Here is a 24,871-nt window from a genome sequence, read left to right as displayed (position 1 = left end):
TGAAAAAATTGATCATTTATATACTACATAAGGTTCCTATTGCAAACAAGGACCTTTATTGCCTCCCGATTCTGTGGGTCAGAAATCCAGATGCTGTGTGGCTCAACTGGGTTCTCTGCTCAGAGCCTTACAAGCTGAACTCAAGGTATGGGCTAGGCTGGGCTCTTCTCTGGAGGCTCTGAGGAGAATTCTGCTTCCAGGCTCATTCAGGTTGGTGGCAGAATCTAGTTCCTTGTGGATTTAGAACTGAGGTTCCTTCCTTGATGTGTAGCCTCTTCACCTCCAAGCCAACAAAGGGCACACTGAACCCTTCTCATTCTTGGCATCTCTGGCTTTCCCTCTACTACCAGCAGGAGAAAGATGTTTGCTTTTAGAAGCTCATACGATTTAGATTAGGCCCACCTAAATAAATCAGGCTAATCTCCCTATATCAAGGTACTTAAATTGCATACTATGTGACACCATAATTAGAAACAATGTTATCAGCATTCTGGTATTTTGTCTCTCCCTCCACCTAACTTCTTTTCTCCCCTGTGGTATTATCATAAGTATTCACATCGCCACTGGAAGTTACTCCTTCAGAGTTTACGCAGACCTGCCACATTTTTTTCTACTAAAATATTTTTTATTGGTAATATAATTTTGGGTTGCTGCACTGGTGATAATTGTTGTGAATAAATTCTGTCCTCTTGGTCAGGATGCACAGAGTTCAATAGAGTTGAGCTAAATAATTGGGCCCCTCCTATTATTTCTGGAACAAAGTGGCTATAAAAATACTATCATGTAAAAAATCTTAATATTGGTGCTTTGTACAGATAACTAACGTCCTATAGAGTTAGAGTTGCAGATAATAGGACATAGGGATGAAAATAGAGGCCACATCCCAAAACGGGTTCAAAGGCAAAATTGTGTGGTGGCTAAAACCCTGGTTTTTTGAAATGAGATCTAGAGTTGAAAGTTCCTTTGCCCTTGCTGGTTGTCTAAGTGTCAGTAAGTATGCCTACTCTTCTAAGCTTCGGTTTCCCCATCTGAATATTATAATAGTACCAATCTTATGAAGTTCTATAGCACTCAGTATTAGCAGACATCATTTTATCAATCAGAATTATGTGCTAAATAGAAAATGCCTACATCTACCTAATATAAAAACAAGACTAATCTAAAGACAAGGTCCAGCATTCACAGAAGGAAATTAAACTACTAATTAACCATCATATGTAAAATTGAAATTGATAAGGCCTATGTCTAACCCTGCTGGTAAAAGCAGATATTTGTCAACAAAACCTAAATAGTTCATGGTCCAGAAACTAAATCATTACTCACACACCATGCATGCATGGGTTGGCCAATTAAAATAAGAACCAAATGACTGTACCACAGTCTGGCTAGTGCTATAGATTGCTCCCAAATTACTTCTAACATATTAGCCAAACTGATTTGGAACTCTTTGTTCTGGCTTAATATAGTCAACCTGGGTCACTTCAGCTTTAATAAAGTACAAATGCAATATGCCAAGAAATTATTCTTGCATATAACGGTTTTTAGTTTTCTACATTTAACTTCCACACTTGAAAACACACACATGCGGGGCGCCTGGGTGGCTCAGATGGTTATGCGTCTGCCTAAGACTGAGCACCATGTCCATGAAGGAGAGAAGACAGAAAATGCTATGAGCAAAACCAAGAAGAGTGAATGTACTTCTTGAGTCAGAGCTTATTGTTCCTGAAATTTCACAAGTCTGGGTTTTATTCTCTCCATCTGCATGGAAGCTAGTATCCTTTCAGGTATGAATAGGTACTTCATAAAAGCAGATGCTGCTGTCAAGAAATGGACCAGGAGCAACTCCTTGGCTGGAGGTGTCTAGCGTCACACAGAAGCACACAGGTTTTGCGGCAGAGGGATCCACTGCAAACCCAGCACTGAGACCCTCGGGCACTGGGATCTTGAAGAAGTGATATCTTCTCTCTGAACTTCACTTCCCTCATTTATAAAATGGAGTAATTAAGAATCATTTTACTGGGAGAGTGTGAGGATAAGGGACACATTAATTAGCAAAACTCGGTCAAATAAACACATTATTAGGTTCTTAATAAATAGTGGTGATTTTAGTAATTATTATTATTATTACTAAAGGGAGATGGAAGGAAGTGGGTGAAGAATACAGAGGGGAAAAGGAAACTAAAGTCCATTTACTTCAATCGTACAAGTATTCTTTCTCAGTGCCTTTGACCCTCCAGCACTGAGCTGCACAGATGAGAGAAGGAGACTAGCCAAGGGAGATCAGTTTTCTCCACCCATCAAGTCCTCACCAGCCAGGAGCATCAGCAGAGCTCCCCGGCATAGGATTCCTGACCACGGTGTCCGCCTAACTAGATCAGAGTCCGGTTTTCGGAAGCAGAGCATGAGAAGAAAAGCAGAGCTTGTCATCTGAAAACTAGGCTCGAGGCTGGTCGTTTCCTGTCCCTGAGTCTCAAGTTTCTCTTTGTAAAAACAGGGCTTTTGTAAGCACCAAATTAGATAATCTTGGGAACACACGTTATAATTCATAGACTGACAGTCCATGCAGATCTCAGAGAACAGGGTAGAGAGGCTTGGAGAGTTCTCTAAAGAATAAGCAGGACTTGTACTGTACCTTGTGTTCAGACCACCCCTTTACTCGGAGCTCCCTTGATTGAAATAGTTGGGAAAATTAGGTAGCATTTTGAGGGGTACTCAAGAAAGAATTTGAGGATTATCACAAGAAAGGACATTTTTCATTTGTCAATGAAAATGGAAATATTCATGCAAAAAAATAGCAGAAAAGATTCTCAAAGTTGAAAAATGAACTTGCAAAAAATACATTCTCTTTGCAAACTGCACAATACAATGCATAGCCTACCTTTCCAAAGATGAAGGCTTTTGTGTGCTAAAAGTTGTATAATCTATTAGAGAGTGTTCAGTTACAGTACCATGAAGGAATAACCTATATTGTCTAGGAAAGCAACATGACTGGTGGATCTGTGAATATTCATACAAAAAGTTTATGGAAAAAAATATTCCCTCTTCAGGTATCCAGTTTTGGAGTTTTTTGTTTGTCTGCAGAAAAATTTTGTAACAAAATTTTTAAGATTTTTTTTACTTGAGTATAGTTGATATAGTGATTCAACTCTTCTATATGTTATGCTGTGCTCACCACAAATATAACTACCATCAGGTATCTACTTTTAGATGTAGATCTTAATCCAGACATTTTTGCATATGTCATTACTGGCCGGTTGGATTTTTCTAACTTGAAGATGCTAAATCTCTTCATGCAAACTTGAGTATTTTTTCAATAAATGGCAACAAAGTTATTTTTTCAAACAATTCTATTCTGGAAGCAAATTTCATGTTCTACAAAGTCTCTTTTCTCTGTTTAAGAACACTTTCATAGTTTGGAAAAAAATATACCGGAACACAAATTAGCTTTGTGATCACTGAAATCCCATCTGGGAGCATTTCATTTCCATTCAATATCTCATTTTACATATTTATTGCCTTTCAAAAGAACATTATGCCTTAAAAGCTCAGGACTGGAATGTGGAAGTATGGACTGGAAACTTGGGCTCTAATATGTTAGAAACATCGAAATTATCAGGGTAAATTTTTAAGAGAAAGTAAGCAACACTACTAAAAACAAATATACAAAAACCATAGGCATAGATAATTTGCTATATTGTACATGACAATGAAAATAAGATGCTTTTCACCTCCACATGCCCTAGGCAAAAATTCTTGATGTTAATCAGTCCCAGTGCCGCCCCCTCCCAAAGAGATAGGAAGCCCTGATACTCCCATAATACTTCATAGGCTACCACTGGTGAGTACTTTTCCTGGAGCACTGCCCCCTGGCTTTTTTTGTATACCAACAATGCCCTTCCTCTTGAAAGAGCTGGAAAAGAAACCTTTCCTGGCTTAATTAGTAAATGATAGATTTTTTTTTTTTTTTTTAAGGGGGACCTTTATTGTCCTAGAATGTTTAGGTTTCCTTCTGAAGCTAGACAGGAGTGCCTGAATTGAAGAATGCCTTATTTTTTATTCTTGGTGCCAGTCACAAGCCAAGTTTAAAAGCCCTGGTCTAACCAATCTTAAAAGGTTTAAAGAACCTCATTATCTCAGTTGTGACTATGTTTTCCCAGTCCACAGTCCCCAGCCACTGACACTGACCTCATCTGTCAGAGTAAACAGCTTCTCACACAGTTGGCTACCCAGAGTCTCTAAAGACTTAGAAGCTACTAGCTCTAAACTAAGTGTGGGTACATTACAGACCCTAGTCTCAATATCTTGAGAAAACTTTAGGATTTGGTACTTTTTGGTTGTTGACTTCATCTTCCCTACTGGACTCTTAACTCTTTCAAGACCTCAGCTATCTTCCTTTCTGTATCCTTAGTATATACAAACATTTATAACAATTGTTGAATAACTAATTTAATTTTGATATTTTAAAATTTTCATATGTTTCCTTCATTCTCTTTGCTTTCTATTAAAATTTTGCTGGGTGGAAAAAACTGATGATAACATGCAAAACTATGATAATTTGCTATGGCATACTCCTGGTAAATATCTGAGCCCCGATAACTAGAAAAAAAGTTCTTAGGCATACTATGAAATTATTGCCTTTTAAAAAATTTAGTAATATTTTGCAGGGGGTGGAGCAAGATGGCGGAGGAGTAGGAGACTGGATTTCGTCTCCTCTCAGGAATTCAGCTGGATAGGGATCAAACCATTCTGAACACCTACAAACCCAACAGGAGATCAAAGAAAGGAATAGCAACAACTCTCTGAACAGAAAAGCGACCACTTTCTGGAAGGTAGGACGTACGGAGAAGTGAATCCGAGGCGATATTTCGGGAGGATAGACGGCGGGGGAGGGGCCTCCGTCGGCCGCTTCTGGCAAGTGATAGAACCACGGAGCACAAAATCGGAACTTTTAAAAGTCTGCTCCACTGAGGGACGTCACTCTGGTGGCTAAGCAGGGGGTGGAACCCTCGCAGGACAGTGTGGTCTCAGGACCCTCGGGGTCACAGAAAGACCGGGGGTGCCTGAGTGCGGCAGAGCTCCCAGGTATCGGAGCAGGGAAGCTGGCTGCAGAGGCGGAGCCCAGGCGCGGGCTCTCAGCTCGGGGTTGCCATAAACCGTGATCCGCGGCGCAGTCGGGCCACTGCTCCTCCAGCAGGGACCCAACAAGCGGCAGATCCGGGGAGACTCCCCTTCCTCCCTCGGGAGGAGCCGCGCGGGAGTGCACCGCAGGGATCTGCTGGGTTTGGAGACTCCACCCGGGGTTGGGTGCCAGAGATAGAAATGCGCGGTCACAGGCCGGGCGAGCACGGAGTGCGGCCGGAGACCGGGGAGACGGGAGTGACTGATGGCTTTTCTCTGGGGGCTCACTGAGGAGCGGGGCCCCGAGTCCTCGGCTCCTCCGGCCGCCATTTTCACTCTCCGCCTCCAAAGCTGTACGGAAAGCTCGCAGGGAACAAAAGCCCCGGAGAGCAAACCCGAGCAGATTACTTAGCCCAGACCGGGCAAGGGTGGGGCAATTCTGCCTCCGGCAGAGACATTTGGAAACCACGGCAACAGGCCCCTCCCCAGAAGATCAGCGAGAACAGCCAGCCAAGACCAAGTTTACCGATCAATGAGAACCGCAGAACTCCAGCGCTAGGGGAATAATGCACATAGAATTCACGGCTTTTTTACCATGATTCTTTAGTCTTTCAAAGTTAATTTTTTTTTAACTTTTTTTCTTTTTGAATTTTTCTTTTTCCCTTTTTCAACCAACATCTTATCAATCCTTTTTTTTAAAAAACATTTTTATTTTTCATTTTTAGAGTCATATTCTATCCCTTCATAGTAGTTACCTGTATTTTTGGCATATATATATGTTGTTCTCTCTTTAAAATTTTGAGATAGTTTCTTCTAACAGATTAAAATATACCCTAAATCTCTAGTATATGGTTTTTTCTACTCCCCTGCCTGATCACATTCTCTCCCTTTTTTTTTTCTTTTTTCTCTTTTTTTAAATCTTCTTCTTTTTTTTTTCAAACAACTTCTTATCAATTCCTTTTATAAAATTTTTTATAATTTCCATCTTTACAGTCATATTCCATCCCTTCATCATATCAACCCTTATTTTTGTACATATATAAGTTTTTCTTTCTTTAAAATTTTGGGAGGCACTTTCTTCTAAAAGACCAAAATACACCCCAAATCTAGTGTGTGGCACTGATCTATATACCAGCCTGATCATATTTGATAACATTCTGGTTTTTTGTTGTTGTTGTAGTTTTGTTTTCTTTGTTTTTATCTTTATCTTTATCTTTTTCTTTTTTTTTCTTTTCTTTTTTTCTCTTTCCGTTTCTTTTTCCACTGCTTCAGGTCTTTTCTGATTTCTTTAGAGTATATTTTCTGGGGACGTTGTTACTCTGCTAGCATTTTGTTCTCTCATTAATCTATTCTCCTCTGCACAAAATGACAAGACGGAAAAAATCACCTCAACAAAAAGAACAAGAGGTAGTACTGACTGCCAGGGACCTACTCAATACGGACATTAGTACGATGTCAGATCTAGAGTTCAGAATCATCACTTTAAAGATACTAGCTGGGCTTGAAAAAAATATGGAAGTTATTAGAGAAACCCTTTCTGAAGAAGTAAAAGAACTAAAATCTAACCAGGTAGAAATCAAAAAGGCTATTAATGAGGTGCAATCAAAAATGGGGGCGCTAACTGCTAGGATAAATGAGGCAGAAGAGAGAATCAGTAATATAGAAGACCAAATGATGGAAAATAAAGAAGCTGAGAAAAAGAGAGATAAACAACTACTGGATCACGAGGGCAGAATTCGAGAGATAAGCGATACCATAAGACGAAACAACATTAGAATAATTGGGATCCCAGAAGAAGAAGAAAGAGAAAGAGGGGCAGAAGGTATCTTGGAGCAAATTATAGCAGAGAACTTCCCTAATTTGGGGAAGGAAAGAGGCATCAAAATCCAGGAAGCACAGAGAACCCCTCTAAAAATCAATAAAAATAGGTCAACACCCCGACATCTAATAGGAAAACTTACAAGTCTCATAGACAAAGAGAAAATCCTGAAAGCAGCTCGGGAGAAGAGATATGTAACCTACAAGGGTAGAAACATTAGATTGGCAACAGACCTATCCACAGAGACCTGGCAGGCCAGAAAGGACTGGCAGGATATATTCAGAGCACTAAATGAGAAAAATATGCAACCAAGAATACTCTATCCAGCTAGGCTGTCATTGAAAATTGAAGGAGAGATAAAAAGCTTCCAGGACAAACAAAAACTAAAGGAATTTGCAGACACAAAACCAGCCCTACAGGAAATCCTGAAAGGGGTCCTCTAAGCAAAGAGAGACCCTAAAGGCAACATAGACCAGAAAGGAACACAGACAATATACGGTAACAGTCACCTTAAAGGCAATACAATGGCACTAAATTCCTATCTTTCAATAGTTACCCTGAATGTAAATGGGCCAAATGCCCCAATCAAAAGACACAGGCTATCAGACTGGATTAAAAAACAAGACCCATCGATATGCTGTCTGCAAGAGACTCATTTTAGAACCAAAGACACCCCAGATTGAAAGTGAAGGGGTGGAAAACCATTTACCATGCTAATGGACACCAAAAGAAAGCTGGGGTGGCAATCCTTATATCAGACAAATTAGATTTTAAACCAGAGACTATAATAAGAGATGAGGAGGACATTATATCCTACTTAAAGGGTCTATCCAACAAGAAGATCTAACAATTGTAAATATCTATGCCCCTAACATGGGAGCAGCCAATTATATAAGCCAATTAATAACAAAAGCAAAGAAACACATCGACAACAATACAATAATAGTGGGGGACTTTAACACCCCCCTCACTGAAATGGACAGATCATCTAAGCAAAAGATCAACAAGGAAATAAAGACTTTAAATGACACACTGGACCAAATAGACTGCACAGACATATTCAGAACATTCCATCCCAAAGCAACAGAATACACATTCTTCTCTAGTGCCCATGGAACATTCTCCAGAATAGATCACATCCTGGGTCACAAATCAGGTCTCAACCAGTACCAAAATATTGGGATCATTCCCTGCCTATTTTCAGACCACAATGCTTTGAAACTAGAACTCAATCACAAGAGGAAAGTCGGAAAGAACTCAAATACATGGAGGCTAAAGAGCATCCTACTGAAGAATGAATGGGTCAACCAGGAAATTAAAGAAGAATTAAAAAATACTTGGAAACCAATGAAATTGAAAACACAACTATTCAAAATCTTTGGGATATGGCAAAGGCTGTCCTAAGAGGAAAGTATATAGCAATACAAGCCTTTCTCAAGAAACAAGAAAGGTCTCAAGTACACAACCTAACCCTCCACCTAAAGGAGCTGGAGAAAGAACAGCAAGTAAAGCCTAAACCCAGCAGGAGAAGAGAAATAATAAAGATCAGAGCAGAAATCAATGAAATAGAAACTAAAAGAACAGTAGAACAGATCAACGAAACTAGGAGCTTGGTCTTTGAAAGGATTAACAAGATTGATAAACCCCTGGCCAGACTTATCAAAAAGAAAAGAGAAATGACCCAAATCAACAAAATCATGAATGAAAGAGGAGAGATCACAACCAACACCAAAGAAATACAAACAATTATAAGAACATATTACGAGCAACTCTATGCCAGCAAATTAGATAACCTGGAAGAAATGGATGCATTCCTAGAGATGTATCAACTACCAAAAATGAACCAGGAGGAAATAGAAAACCTGAACAGATCTATAACCACTAAGGAAATTGAAGCAGTCATGAAAAATCTCCCAAAAAACAAAAGCCCAGGGCCAGATGGCTTCCCAGGGGAATTCTACCAAACATTTAAAGAAGAATTAATACCTATTCTTCTGAAACTGTTCCAAAAAATAGAAATGGAAGGAAAACTTCCAAACTCATTTTATGAGTCCAGCATTACCTTGATCCCAAACCCAGACAAAGACCCCATCAAAAAGGATAATTACAGACCAATATCCCTGATGAACATGGATGCAAAAATTCTCACCAAAATACTAGCCAATAGGATCCAACAGTACATTAAAAGGATTATTCACCATGACCAAGTGGGATTGATCCCTGGGCTGCAAGGTTGGTTCGACATCCGCAAATCAATCAATGTGATACAATACATTAACAAAAGAAAGAACAAGAATCATATGATCGTCTCAATAGATGCAGAAAAAGCTTTTGACAAAGTACAGCATCCTTTCTTGATCAAAACTCTTCAGAGTATAGGCATAGAGGGTACATACCTCAATATCATAAACGCCATCTACAAAAAACCTACAGCGAATATCATTCTCAATGGGGAAAAGCTGAGAACTTTCCCCCTAAGGTCAGGAACACGGCAGGGATGTCCACTATCACCACGGCTATTCAACATAGTATTGGAAGTCCTAGCCACAGCAATCAGACAACAAAAAGAAATCAAAGGCATCCAAATCGGCAAAGAAGAAGTCAAACTCTCACTCTTTGCAGATGTTATGATACTTTATGTGGAAAACCCCAAAGACTCCACCCCAAAACTGCTAGAACTCATACAGGAATTCAGTAAAGTGGCAGGATATAAAATCAATGCACAGAAATCAGTGGCATTCCTATACACCAACAACAAGACAGAAGAAAGAGAAATTAAGGAGTCGATCCCATTTACAATTGCACCCAAAACCATAAGATACCTAGGAATAAATCTAACCAAAGAGACAAAGGATCTGTACTCAGAAAACTATAAAATACTCATGAAAGAAATTGAGGAAGACACAAAGAAATGGAAAAACGTTCCATGCTCATGGATTGGAAGAGCAAATATGGTGAAGATGTCAATGCTACCTAGAGCAATCTACACGTTCAATGCAATCCCCATCAAAATACCATCCACTTTTTTCAAAGAAATGGAACAAATAATCCTAAAATTTGTATGGAATCAGAAAAGACCCCGAATAGCCAGAGGAATGTTGAAAAAGAAAAGCAAAGCTGGCGGCATCATAATTCCGGACTTCCAGCTCTATTACAAAGCTGTCATCATCAAGACAGCATGGTACTGGCACAAAAACAGACACATAGATCAATGGAACAGAATAGAGAGCCCAGAAATGGACCCTCAACTCTATGGTCAACTCATCTTTGACAAAGCAGGAAAGAATGTCCAATGGAACAAAGACAGTCTCTTCCACAAATGGTGTTGGGAAAATTGGATAGCCGCATGCAGAAGAATGAAACTGGACCATTTCCTTACACCACACACAAAAATAGACCCAAAATGGTTGAAAGACCTCAGTGTGAGACAGGGGTCCATCCAAATCCTAAAGGAGAACACAGGCAGCAACCTCTTTGACCTCAGCTTCAGCAACTTCTTCCTAGAAACATTGCCAAAGGCAAGGGAAGCAAGGGCAAAAATGAACTATTGGGACTTCATCAAGATAAAAAGCTTTTGCACAGCAAAGGAAACAGTCAACAAAACCAAAAGACAACTGACAGAGTGGGAGAAGATATTTGCAAATGACATATCAGATAAAGGGCTAGTATCCAAAATCTATAAAGAACTCATCAAACTCAACACCCAAAGAACAAGGAATCCAATCAAGAAATGGGCAGAAGACATGAACAGACATTTTTCCAAAGAAGACCTCCAAATGGCCAACAGACACATGAAAAAGTGCTCAATATCGCTCGGCATCAGGGAAATCCAAATCAAAACCTCAATGAGAGACCACCTCACACCAGTCAGAATGGCTAAAATTAACAAATCAGGAAACGACAGATGTTGGCGGGGATGTGGAGAAAGGGGAACCCTCCTACACTGTTGGTGGGAATGCAAGCTGGTGCAGCCACTCTGGAAAACTGTATGGAGGTTCCTCAAAAAGTTGAAAATAGAGCTACCATATGATCCAGCAATTGCACCACTGGGTATTTACCCCAAAGATACAAAAGTAGGGATCCGAAAGGGTACGTGCACCCCAATGTTTATAGCAGCAATGTCCACAATAGCCAAACTGTGGAAAGAGCCAAGATGTCCATCGACAGATGAATGGATAAAGAAGAAGTGGTATATATATACAATGGAATATTATGCAGCCATCAAAAGGAATGAGATCTTGCCATTTGCAACGACGTGGATGGAACTGGAGGGTATTATGTTGAGCGAAATAAGTCAAACAGAGAAAGACATGTATCATATGATCTCACTGATAGGAGGAATTCTTAATCGCAGGAAACAAACTGAGGTTTGCTGGAGTGGGGGGTGGGGTGGGAGGGATGGGGTGGCTGGGTGAGAGACATTGGGGAGGGTATGTGCTATGGTGAGTGCTGTGAATTGTGTAAGACTATTGAATCTCAGATCTGTACCTCTGAAACAAATAATGCAATATATGTTAAGGAAAAAAAAAAGAAGTAGAAGAAGGTAGCAGGAGGGGAAGAATGAAGCGGGGGAAATCGGAGGGGTAGACGAACCATAAGAGACGATGGACTCTGAAAAACAAACTGAGGGTTCTAGAGGGGAGGGGAGTGGGAGGATGGGTTAGCCTGGTGGTGGGTATTGAGGAGGGCACATTCTGCATGGAGCACTGGGTGTTATGCACAAATAATGAATCATGGAACACTACATCTAAAACTAATGGTGCAATGTATGGGGATTAACATAAGAATAAAACAAACAAACAAACAAAAAATTTAGTAATATTTTGCAATCCAATTAATGCTGCCCAAATGAATGAAAAAAAAATGGCTTTTATCTTTTTATGCCATCTGTATTTTTTTAATTAGGTTCCATGCCCAGCATGGAGCCCAATGTAGAGCCTGAACCCAGGACCCTGAGGACCAAGAGCTGAGCTGAGATCAAGCATCAGACACTCAACCAACTGAGTCACCCAGGCACTCCATACCATCTGTTATTTTTGACAGTGAATGAATTCTGTTGGGAAACAAATGGCAACATCTTTATAAAAAGGTTGTATAATTAAGGTTTAAAGCCATTGTCCTAAGTCTTTGACTTATTTCAATAGCAGAGATATTTTTTCTGGATTTCCTCATAAATTTTGATACATTTTGGACAAATATAAACAGATTGTGACCAATTCTGTATTTAGGTTCCAGTTTCATCAATGGTAGAGTAGCTTACATTGACTAAGACTCAACCATTTAAAAAGGGCACTGTGCTGCGTTGGTGGTATAGTGGTTAGCATAGCTGCCTTTCAAGGGCACTGTGCTAAATGAAAAACAGAAACCGAATGTAGCCATATGATTCCAATTATATAACATTCCCAAGATGACAAGGTAATAGACATTAAAAACAGAACAGTATTTTTCCAGGGATGGTGGTGGTGCATGGGTGGGGGTGGAGTCTGAGACTATAAGGAAATGACACTGGGAGATCTTTGGGGGGATATAATAGTTCTATGTCATGACGGTGGTAACGGTTACATGAATCTATACCCCTGATAAAATAACAGGTAACTATACACACAGATTGTACCAATGTCAAAATCTTGATTTGATATTGAACTATAACTATGGAGGATGAGTCCATGGGGAGGAAACTGGGTGCATGGGATCTCTCTGACTGTTCTTTGCAACTTCCTGTGAAGCTATAATTATATGACAACAAACAGGCCAAAAAACATGTACTTACCAGCATTTTGTTACAATTAGCAAGGCCCTCTGGAGGGCTCATCTCTTAGGAGATGTGAGAATTTTCTGCATAGTGATTTCTCCAGGCATTCGGCTAATTCACCATTTGGGAGCATACGGTGATTGGCTGCTTCAGCTGGCTTTTCTGATGTCAGTGGGGCAAAGGGAGACCTGCCTCACCTTGGCGTATTCCCTACTTTTTCCTGGATTACTTGAATTACTCACAATTCTCTGTATTTTTTCTTTCCTTCCCACACAGATAGAAATACATTCTTGTGGTTATAAATAGATACATAATTAAAATAAGAAACAAAATAGTCATATATTCAAGATATCCATAAAATAAATGTGCAGTTTTAATTTTAATACATTTGCATCTATAGAAGATACAATTTGCAGAATGTAGGAGAGTTGGAATTTACTCATAATTTAAATTGTTAATGATTCATTTTTCCCAATTTCTTTCTTTTATATTCCAGGTAATAAAAACTATGCTGAATAACATCAAAATTATCAAAATCATGGTGGATATATCGAAAGATGATTCCTGCTACTCTCAAATATGCTACTCTCTAGGTAATTTTTTCTGTTGCATTTTGCAGATTGTTTACATCTTTTATAGTTTCAATTCATTAAAATTTCACATGGCATGGGGCTTCATAAGCATTGCATTTATTAACACTCCTTTATTTATTAAAATCAATAAATAATTAAACATACACTATTATATATGCCCTTCTTTGTATTACATCTACATTTCGTACATTTTACATTCACTTTTCTCTTTTGAATATAATTACTAATTCATAGCTGTTCACAGTCTCCACTTGTTTCAATTAACTATTATGATTATTATCATTATTATAAAGATGGTACTTCCAGCTTAGCTCATACAAGCCCCCTTTAAATTTGCTCTTCTGTCCTTCAGCACTGCCCTTGACATTTTTGAAGTTATCCCTGGGATTCCAGACAACAAAAGGATATTCCAGACCAATTCTGGTTTGGTGTTTTGGGGTTTTTTGGGGGGGTTGTTTGTTTTGGGGGGTTTTTTTGGGTTTTTGTTTTTTGGGGATTTTTTTGGTTTTGGTTTTTTTGCTCAAAAACATAGGATCAATTTCCTGCCCAGGTATTCTGGTACGTTTTAGTGGTGTGCATTATTAGAGACAAAATATGGGCACTCTGGACACATGAGGGCTGCAGGTGGGTGGAAGTGTGGCCACTGTAGGGACAATTAGTGATGACAGACTAGAGAATAATCATCTTTTTAAGGTCATGAGTTCACACTAATATTTCCAATTTAACACATGAAGTTACTCTCCCTACCTTTCCTAGAGTGTGAAATTTCATCAACCACCAAGGCCACTGATGCTGTTTCATGCCCACAACCAATGTAAGAAGTAAATATCTCTACCCGTTTTCTACAAATCAGAAGGCAGAGTTTTGAAAGTATTAAATTGGCCTCCCTTACACAGTAAAGCAGAATATGGCATCAAGCCCATAAATACTGAAATTTCTTTTAGACAATGTAAGTTTACTGAAATTGGTGTCAATATGTTTTTGTAAATTATTTGTGTGGTTCGGCAGCCTCTATTTTTTTTTGTGCAGACACCTGCAGGATTATCTTAGCATCCCAAAAAGCTGCCAAGCTGTATCTGGATGTGGGTCCCTTTCCACTGATTTTGTGTAGAACTTGATGAGCTCTTTCATTTATATAGGATAGTCTTTCCATAACTCTAGAAAGTTTGTTCCATCATTTTTCATGGCTAATTATTACCTAGTCTCTTGTTTCTTTTTCCAAAACACCTTGGTTTACTTTCTGTTCTTGATCCTCTACCCTTGCCTTCTTTTCTCCATTTTCTCTCTTTTCATTCTAGGGGATCACTTCTGGCATGCCCCACGCCACGGATTCACTCTTAGGCAGTGTTATTTCTCACTCCTCCGATTTATACATGAATGTTCACCTATGGTGGCATTTTTGTTTCCAAGACATTTCCAGCTCTACCTCTCATCTTGATGCCTCATCTTGTGGATTCCTGGAGACAATGACATCTTTTCCTCTTGTGAGGACACCAATCTCCCAAACGTCCTCTGGGCCCTGCAGGAGGGCACTGAACTGTCCTGATCCTACCACACCCTAGCCCCGCCTTCTCTGTACCATTCAGAGGAGGTGAGCACCCACTGCTCCCTGGCCTGCCAGCCCCATCTCCAGGACTTCCCCTCCTAAGACTCCAATCCACAGAATGCAGTCTATGACTGTTAATATCCTCCCACTTTTTGCTCCATGGTTCCTGGGATTTGCAGTATCTGCCTTGTTCTGGGATCGTGGCAGAAAACATCCTAGGGCTTCAAGAAAAAGCAGAGCAAATAGTAATTCACCCCTCAGAATAGTTCCATAGGGGTAAAGACTGGTAGCTGGATTTCCAGTGGGTGTGCACCCTGACTCTACCCCATGCCTCATTACCTCTCCTTGGGCAGCTGCTCTCCTTAAGTAAAGCTGAGCCTGTTGTTCTGACTCAGCTCCATTTAGATGCCCTTCTGCATCAAGAGGTCTGTTGTTATTCTTAGTTTTCCATGCTGAAATTTTTCACTGTTACTGAGTCTTCATGTGTTTGTTGTGAGATAGTTGCCATTCTGAACAAAAAGTCTCAACCTAAATAAACCTGAGGGATTTTTATAAAATAGCATTTCTCAACATTGATAGAAATGAAAGGACAGGGAAGCTCCTGTCAGAACAGGTCATCATTAGCATAAGGCTTATTTCAGCTACAGTTTGCATTTTTGCAAAGACACTGTTTATTGAATCCATTTCACAGTTGAGGAAATTGAGCTAAAGTAGCTAGTCCAAGGTTGCATAGGAAGCATGCAAATTAAGAATGAGGGTCTCCAGGGCACATTTGGTTCAAAACTGTCAGTCAAATTCAATCCTGACCGAGGCAGCTTAAAATGACCTTGGCATGAGAGAATGACCTAAACAATTTTTGTTAACATATTGCATCTTTGCAATGTTAAAAATGATTGAGAGTTTTTATTTGCATGCTTCTTTTTTTCTTATTCTATAGAGAAACTCTGATTATAAGCATCTAGGTCGGTCAAGCTTTAAGATAGGAAATACAAGCTCTGTGAAGAACAGTCACATTTCCCAATTATGAAATGCTTTTCATGGTTCTTTTGTGAAAATAAAATTAAATAGGCCACATATTAATTATGACCTTCTCTGCAAGTGGAGTTTTGTAATACTACAACCCAAGTCTAATAAATTAAAATGAAGAGTGTATATTAGTTTTAGAGAAAAATGTTTTACTTTATGTCTGTGTGAACATCAGCAGAATTAACAGATGTAATAATAAGGTTTGCTAGAGTAATTTAACAACAGATGTAATAATAAGGTTTTCTAGAGTAATTTAACAACAACAAAAATGTTTGTAGTAAGTGAGGAAATCATTTAGAAAATTAGTTGTGACAAAATGTTCTCTGTATTAAACATAGTTTAATTTTGCACACAACATGCACAGACACAGAAAACACTCTATTTTCTGGAATCACTGATCTTTCTGTGTAGTTTGCAAACCCTCCTGCCATTAATTGGACCCCACTCTGTTTAGTCTCATTCCCACCATTTCCTGCCATGCAAGTTCCTTTCTAGGCTGGTTCATTCTTCACCATCTTCCAAAGCCCAGGGGCCATCCCCTTCTACCAATCCCCTGGCCCAGAGTATGTGCCCAGGTCTCTTTTCCACCTTTGCAAGGTCTGGGCAAAGTTACAACCTGACCCCACCTCTTCCAATAGCATCTCCTAGACACCAATCCTAACTTGCATAGTGCCCTTTTGTCTTTGATTTTCCCCGGCTCTTTTTTTTAAGATTTTATTTATTTGAGCGAGAGAGAGAGAGAACACAAGTGGGGGGCGGAGAGGGAGAAACAGACTCCCCACTAAGCAGGGAGCCTGTCACTAGTTTCGATCCCCAGACCCTGAGATCATGACCTGAGCGAAAGGCAGTCGCTTAACTGACTGAGCCACCCAGGCGTCCCTGATTTCTCCCAGCTCTTAATCATTCATACTTTCAGTCAGTCAGTCAGTCTGTCATGTAAACATTTTATTGAAAGCCTATTACATACTAGGCACGGAGGAGACACAACGATGAATAAAATAAGGTACTTACCCTTGCAGACCTCCTAATGGGGCGAGAGAGACAACAGACATAAATGAGAGAAAAGCAATGAGGTGCTTAGTCCCTACACAGACAAATGGGTGACCATTCTACATAAGAAGTCCAGGGAAGGCCTCCCTGAGAAAGTGATAGTCCGGCAGAGGTGTGGATGACGTGAAGATACTCAGCTGGTGGATATTAGGAGAGAAAGCATTGCATGTAGAAGGAACAGCTACCATGATCTCTTAAAGGTCCTAAAGTGGGAATGAGTTTGGATTGTTCAAGCTTTGAGCAGAAAGAAGTTTCATGGGCTTTTGTTGCCAAGAGGAGCACAGAATGGGTGAAGGACAAAGAGGTAGAGAGGTACCATCTATCAGGGCTGGGACTGTAAACAGGACATAACATGATCAAGTTTATGGTTTTAAAAAATTTCCCTGACTGCTCTTCAAAGGCAGGATTGCAAGGGAGTAAATGTGGAAGAAAAGGGACCATATAAGAGCCCAATGCTTCATCTGAGTGACAGAACATGGGGATCTTGACTTAGGTGTTGGAAATGGAAATGAAAAAGGATTCTGAATATATTTGGAGGCACATATTATGTCCCATATTTATTCTGACCATATCTTTAATTTCTTGGACTGAAATTCTCCCTGAATTGCCTTTATATTTCCAGGTTAGAGATTATTCTCATTGAAATCCTTCATAGTTTGGTAGTTCCACCTTTTTCCTGGTATTTGTTCACATTATCCATTTGACCCAAGCAGGGAGTCTATCCCGTCATGCTTTTCTTCTTCCTGGCTTTTAATGGCCCCTAGCATTTTCCACATGTCTCTAGTTATGTAAGGCTTTAGCTTTTTTTTTTTTTTCCTTTTATTTATTTTTTAGAGAGTGAGCGAGAGAGAAACAGCATGAGAGGGGAGAGGGTCAGAGGGAGAAGCAGGCTCCCCGCTGAGCAGGGAGCCCGATGCGGGACTCGATCCCAGGACCCTGGGATCATGACCTGAGCCGAAGGCAGATGCTTAACCATTTGAGCCACCCAGGCGCCCTGTAAGGCTTTAGCTTTACAAAGACCTTTTTGAAAGCTCCCGGTATTTGTTTTTATGTGTTCTTAATTTTGGCCCTTTGTGCATTTTAAAACAGGCTTCAAAATTTTAGTTCATCAAAGAAATCTCTATGGAGTCACAGTGACTTTATTAAATACTTCCCCTCTTTCCCTCTTTGGTTTTGTTTATAATTGGAGAGTAAGGGTTTTATTTTGAAGAGTCTACCTTTATTTGTAAGACAAATCCCCTAAGGTTTCACATTTACACCTGTGAAAGACAGAGTTAAGACTCAGCAGCCATCTCAAAGCTAGTAGACAAGAGATCAGTAACACCCAGACAATGTTATGGTCAAATTGGGATATATCAGTATGCTGCAGGTTCATAGTCATGTTCTATTAAAATTTCTGAAGTAATAATCCCACTAGAAGCAAAGGCAAAATGTTCATATCTAGACATAAGTTAATCCCCATTATAATAATTACCTACAACTGGGCCAAATATGAACGATCATTCTGGAAAATGTTAACCTTAGCAAATAGAACTTCAAAGCAGGCATCTATTTTTAAATTTTAAAATGTTAGCACTGATATTCTTCATTCTCTCTCTCTCTCTCACACACATACACACACACACACACGTTTGTTATGAAAATACTACAAGAATTAAAGGGCTGAAAAGCAGCTTGCAGTGCTAACTAGTCTACCCGTCTTGACATTAAGAGGCCTACAAATGGATCATCCCAGACCATGAAGAAAATTCCAGACTTCCTTGGAATCAACTTCAATAATTACATCTTATGTTAGGAATATTGTTATCAAACTACATTGTCTGAAGTATAACAAATCAGTACTAGATATATTCATAGGCTAGAATATCAAGAGTGAATTCCTCCCTTGATTTGGTGTGGAAATTAAATGATGGTTAATAGCTTATTTTTTAAATTTAATTTATTAAAAGTACAAGAAGAGAGTTTCTAATTTATTTTTAACAGCTTTATATAAATATAGCTGATAAACAAAAAAAAACTGTACATAATTAATGTACACAATTTGATGGGTTTGGACATATGCATATGCCCATGAAGCCATCACTAAAATAAAGGGGATAAACACCTCTATCGCCTCCAAAACCCCTTTGAAGGAGAGAGTTTTAAAGTTTGATTTTAACTTGAAAACTAAACAATAAGCTTTTCTAAGACTTAGACTCATTCTATGACAAATATGTCATACCATATTTTGAAAATAGTTCTTCCATAAGCCTAGTGACTTATAAAAGAATAATTTGGTCACAAAGGAGAGCATTCCATGGTGGTGGGTTGGAGGAGGGCAGAACTGTGTGTGTCTGTCAAATTGCCTACACTACAAAAGAAGGCTAGGCCATATGCTGAGGTTGTTTTTTTAGGCAGTATTTCCACTGTTTTCAATGGGCCCATGGGCACAATCATATCGTGATCAATGGTAAACCTCTCCAAAGAGAACAAAATAGCTGAAATACTTTGAGCAGTATCAATTGTCAGCTTAACAAAGTTTAAATTCTATCAAACAAAAGAGGGTTAAGTAACCAGCATACCTGAGAGAGAGCGAGCTTTGAAAACACAATAACTAGGACTTTTACTTCATGGGGCAAATTGGGACATTAAATTCCATGCTCATTCCTCCAACCAACAAACAGAGAGTCCCATTACAGAGCCTATTTGCCACAGAACTTCCTTGGGGAATTCTGAGAAAACACACCAGGTTTTATGTTCTAAAGATCATCCGTCACACACTTTGTTCTCCATAGAGAAACCACCATCCACCCCATGCTATATGGGCACCATAATCTGAAATACTTCCAAAGAACAGCACAGTTACTCAGAGTTATTTTGGGTTGTTTGTTTGCATTGTTGCTTTTGTTTTGTCGTGTTTACTTTTGATTTATTTTGAGTGCTCATTCAATCTAGGTGGATGCCACTTAAAGGTGCTCTTCATTCTTAATATTCCATGAAATTCTTGGAGAATTTCGTATTCCATTCATTTTTCAGAATTACAATAATAAGAATTTTGGGGTTTTCACTTAAAACTAGTCCAGCCTTATAATCAAAATCAAGTCAAGATTCAAGATGTTTATCTGGTCTAATAACACCAGTGAAGAGAACATGTTGAGGAAATGAGATTTTCTGCCAAACACTTCACATGTTATTTTAAAGCTTTACAGCAACCTTATGAGATATACATAATTCTCTGCATTTTGCAAAAGAGGAAACCAAGTTCCAGAGAGGTGATGTCATTTTCCCAAAGCCCTGTGGCCCTTAAGTTTCAAGCAGGAATTTTAACTCAAGATGACTTGATTTTCTAGTGCACATACTTTCCACCCCACCCAGCACACTAACCCAACTGGGCAACCCTATCTCAAGAGGGAACCTGATCCACATAGGAAAATAAGACAAAACAAAACAAAGCAGAAACACAAACATAACCGGTGCCTTACATGAGTAAATCAATGTTTCCTCCTTTCTTCCTTCCCCGCATGAGCTTCTACATAACCACCCCCTATATAGATACAGCATGTGTTTTATCAAATAAATGTGTGTGAATGTCATATGTCTGAGTACATGTGTGTGACCGTACCTCTGAGGACCAGCTCTCAAATATTCTACAGTATTTTCCGGGGAATTAGGTGATACTAATCATGTGCAAGACCAAATGATTAAACAGTGTTACAACTGATTAAATTAAAATACTTTTTACATCTGATGAGTTGGAATGTTTTTGCCATTTTGCTCTAAGATGAAGAGGGTTCACAGCGTCCATTTCAATCATCCAGTGCTCTCCAGGCAGTGGCCTGGTTTTACTGTGGCACCGCATTTCTATTTGCATTTGGAGCAAAGGTTAACCATGTTTGTAAATGCTGACACTACACTGGGGCACCTTAAACAGTAAAACACAGGCATGGTGACACAAAAAGTAGACTGCATGAGTGAAAGAGGAGCCACTCTGTCTTGGGTCAGAGACTGAGCTTGTTGAGGAGCTAAATGCAGAGAAGTCTTCATGGAATGGCAAGGCACTGAGTCAGTGGTCCCATGCAGTGTACAGGAAGGCTGTTTGTGAAACTCAGCCCCCCCAGATGAGGTGACAGACCTGAAGTCTGGAACTCTTTTCTTAGCATGCCAGGTTGCTCTCAGTTAACTCAGTCTCTGGGTCCAGGTAAAGAAGAGTGAAATATATTCCACAGGAACGAGATAGATACTGATTTGATTGCCCACCACTACCAGTCCTAGGAAAGTGCTAGAAACAATGAAGGCAGTCAATCACCCTCTTATCCATGGGGTGGTTCCAAGACCGCCAGCAGATGCCTGAAACCACAGATAATGCTGAACACTTTATGTATGAAGTTGTTTCCTATACATACACACCTATGATCAGTAAGAGATTATAATGATAACTAATAATAAAATATATTATAACAATATACTATAATAAAACTTATGTGAATGCGGTCTCTCTCTAAATAACTTATTGTACTTAAGTCAAACAGAGAAAGACATGTATCATATGATCTCACTGATATGAGGAATTCTTAATCGCAGGAAACAAACTGAGTGTTGTTGGAGTGGGGGGTGGGGTGGGAGGGATGGGGTGACTGGGTGATAGACACTGGGGAGGGTATGTGCTCTGGTAAGCACTGTGAATTGTGCAAGACTGTTGAATCTCAGATCTGTACCTCTGAAACAAATAATGCAATATATGTTAAGAAAAAAAAAAAAAGAAGAAGAAGAAGGTAGCGGGAGGGGAAGAATGAAGCGGGGGAAATCGGAGGGGTAGACGAACCATAAGAGACGATGGACTCTGAAAAACAAACTGAGGGTTCTAGAGGGGAGGGGGGTGGGAGGAAGGGTTAGCCTTGTGGTGGGTATTGAGGAGGGCACATTCTGCATGGAGCACTGGGTGTTGTGCACAAACAATGAATCATGGAACACTTCATCTAAAACTAATGATATAATGTATGGGGATTAACATAAGAATAAAAAAATATATATAAAAAATATATATAAGAAAAAAATAAATAAATAACTTATTATACTGCACTCACCCCTCTTCTTCTTGTGATGATGTGAGGTGACAGAAAGCCTACGTGATGAGATGAAGTGAGGTGAAGGACACAGGCACAGTGACACAGCATTGGCTATTACTGACCGGTTGATAAATCAGGAGGATCATCTGCTTTCTGGCCATGGTTGATCATGGGTAAAACAGACTGCAGAAGGCGAAACCATGGATAAGGGGTATGGGAGGACAACTGTAATTAAAGTTCAGTATGTAAGGCTTCATTTTCACATTCAAACTGTGACTTCCTTTCCTGGCCAGCAAGCCACAGAAGTTGGACTGGATTTCCCTCTCATAGCCCCTCATCATTGCCACAATAAGACTCTCATAGAAAACAAGAAAAAAAAACTCAATTTTGACTTGTGGCACAGAAGTGTTGATACCAATAAAATCTGTTGGCCAGATGGATTAGTAAGAATGACTTCCCACGGGCATTTAAGAAACTGAAATAACTATAGCTTGAGTCTTTGGAGAATTATTGAGAAATATCACTTCTGTGTCCTTTACTTTCTAATTCAACAGGTAAATGGTAGAAAAATAGATGACAGATAGGTGATGGTTAGATAGATTAGATAGATGGTAGATGACAGATAGATAGACAATAGATAGATGATAGATAGATAGATAGATAGATAGATAGATAGATAGATAGATAGATAGATGTAAATTAATGTAAAGGAGAGGGGGAGAGGGAGGAAGAGAAGTACCTAGAATCATGTAAATGAGAAATCTACTCTTATGCTTGAGATGTCAAATTAACATATACTTAAGAGACAAAGGAAAACAGAAGATTTAAATAGCCTTATGGATATTTCTAAGGTTGATTATTGAGAAGCCAGGCATGAGGATGAGATGTTTGAACATTAATCTGTGTGTTATTATATGCTTGGAGGCAATATAGCTGGCAGAAAATATGTGTATTTTATAAGGAAATAAAAAACTGGCGAATGTACACGTTTCTCATGGTATTGATGACATTTCTAAGTTCTTCTCTTGGTCTTGATATAACACAGTTGTGCCCACTCTGTAATTTACAGGCAAGTTTTAGACACGAGGCTACAAACTGTTCTTGAAACTGACTCCACAAATATTGTTTTTTTATAAAATGCTTTTATGCAATTACAACTGAGCTCCCTCCCCGAGACTGCGATTCAGGTCTTTGGTGAGGAACAATCAGAAGCTGAGCCTTGGGCGCCTGGGTGGCTCAGTTGGTTAAGCGACTGCCTTCAGCTCAGGTCATGGTCCCAGGGTCCTGGGATCGAGTCCCGCATTGGGCTCCCTGCTCTGCGGGGAGCCTGCTTCTCCCTCTCCCACTCTCCCTGCTTGTGTTCCCTCTCTCGCTGTGTCTCTCTCTGTCAAATAAATAAATAAAATCTTTAAAAAAAAAAAAAAAAGAAGCTGAGCCTTTGCTGGATACTATGAACAGAGGGAAAATGTTGTAAGTGAGCTTTCCATTTGGGTTTATCTATGCAATCCTGAGTTCCATGAAAAATGTCAAGATCAAATTATAAACTTGGATCAGTTGAAACCTGGAAACTTTAGGGAGTGTTCCTCCCCCTAACTTTCTAAATTCCTGGATTCTACCAATTTTTAAAAAACGATGGCTGGAGATATCTGAGGTTTGGCATATGTGTTTAGAACTCATTATCACTCTCAAGTTTATGTACTTCCACCAATATCTGAAGGCCCGAGTCTGGTTGGTGCTCAATGCTGAGGAAGGAATGATGTGTAAGACACATACAACCCCTTCTCTCAGAGAGCACAAAGCTCAGACACAGACTCAGATCTCAAAAGCGTTAGTCTCTGCCAAGGTGATGGGTACTGCAAGAGCGAGCCATGGGGATGAAGGAAATGTTGACTTACACTAGTCTGGGTGTCAATGAATGGCTGTTTTATTAAAATTGTAAGTAGTGTTGATGATCATTGGCTGAAGGTGGTTGTGGGGACATCAAGTACAGGGGAAAGCCTGGCAAGAGGGCCCCGTAATCAGGACGCTGTAGAAGTGCTATTGTGGAAAAGCAAGGTTGGGCTTAGGTTGGCAGCAGCAACAATTGCAAGGAAAACTGCACATCTACACATCACAGCAAAGCAAAATGGAGAGAACCTTGTATATTATTTGCTTGTCAAAATCGGGGAGGGCGGGGAGGGCTCTCCCTTCTCTAAGCAAGGCCTTATTTTGGTTCTTTTAAAATAAACAAGGAAAAGGGCATTTCAGGGTAGCAAGAGACCTAGAGACCATTTGACAAGGATTTATTCTCCCATCTCTTCATTGTGTACACAACATTACATTTCACAGCCTTCAAAGATTCCCACTGCTATGTCCCCCCAGATTCACGCGTCAAAATGCTAACCCTCCACTGTGATGGTAGTTGGAGGTGGGCCTTTGAGAAGTCATAAGGTCATGGAGGTGGAGCCCTCACAAGTAGGATTAGTGCATTATAAAAGCAAGCCTGAATGCCCTCATCCTTTTTCTGCTACATGAGAATGAGAAGTTGGCAGTCGGCAACCTGGCAGAGGTCTCTCACCTCTATCCAGCCGTACGGGCATCCTGATGTCAGACTGCCATTCCTAGAACTGGGAGAAGTAAATTTCTGTTGTGTATAAGCCACCCAGTCTGTGGTGCTTCCTTATGGCTGTCCAAATGGACTATAAGACAAACACCTTGTGTTTCAGCCTTGATGTGCACATGTCGTCCTTTTGTTCACGCAGGTGCATGGATTTGAACCTCTTACCCCATGGGGTGGAGGAAACAAAGATTTGGTTCTGCTTCAAGGCCAGAGGGATGGGACAGTGCCACCCTTCACACCCTTTTCTATGAGTGGCAGATAGAAACTATGATTTTTCTGTGTCATGGTGGACAGATCCCTCTCTTTTCTCCCTTTAGCCACAT

Source organism: Mirounga leonina, unplaced genomic scaffold (assembly GCF_011800145.1).
Source record: "Mirounga leonina isolate KUSES-001 unplaced genomic scaffold, KU_Mleo_1.0 Mir_165, whole genome shotgun sequence".
NCBI lineage: Eukaryota > Metazoa > Chordata > Mammalia > Carnivora > Phocidae > Mirounga > Mirounga leonina.
Note: the sequence above shows the minus strand (reverse complement) of the source record.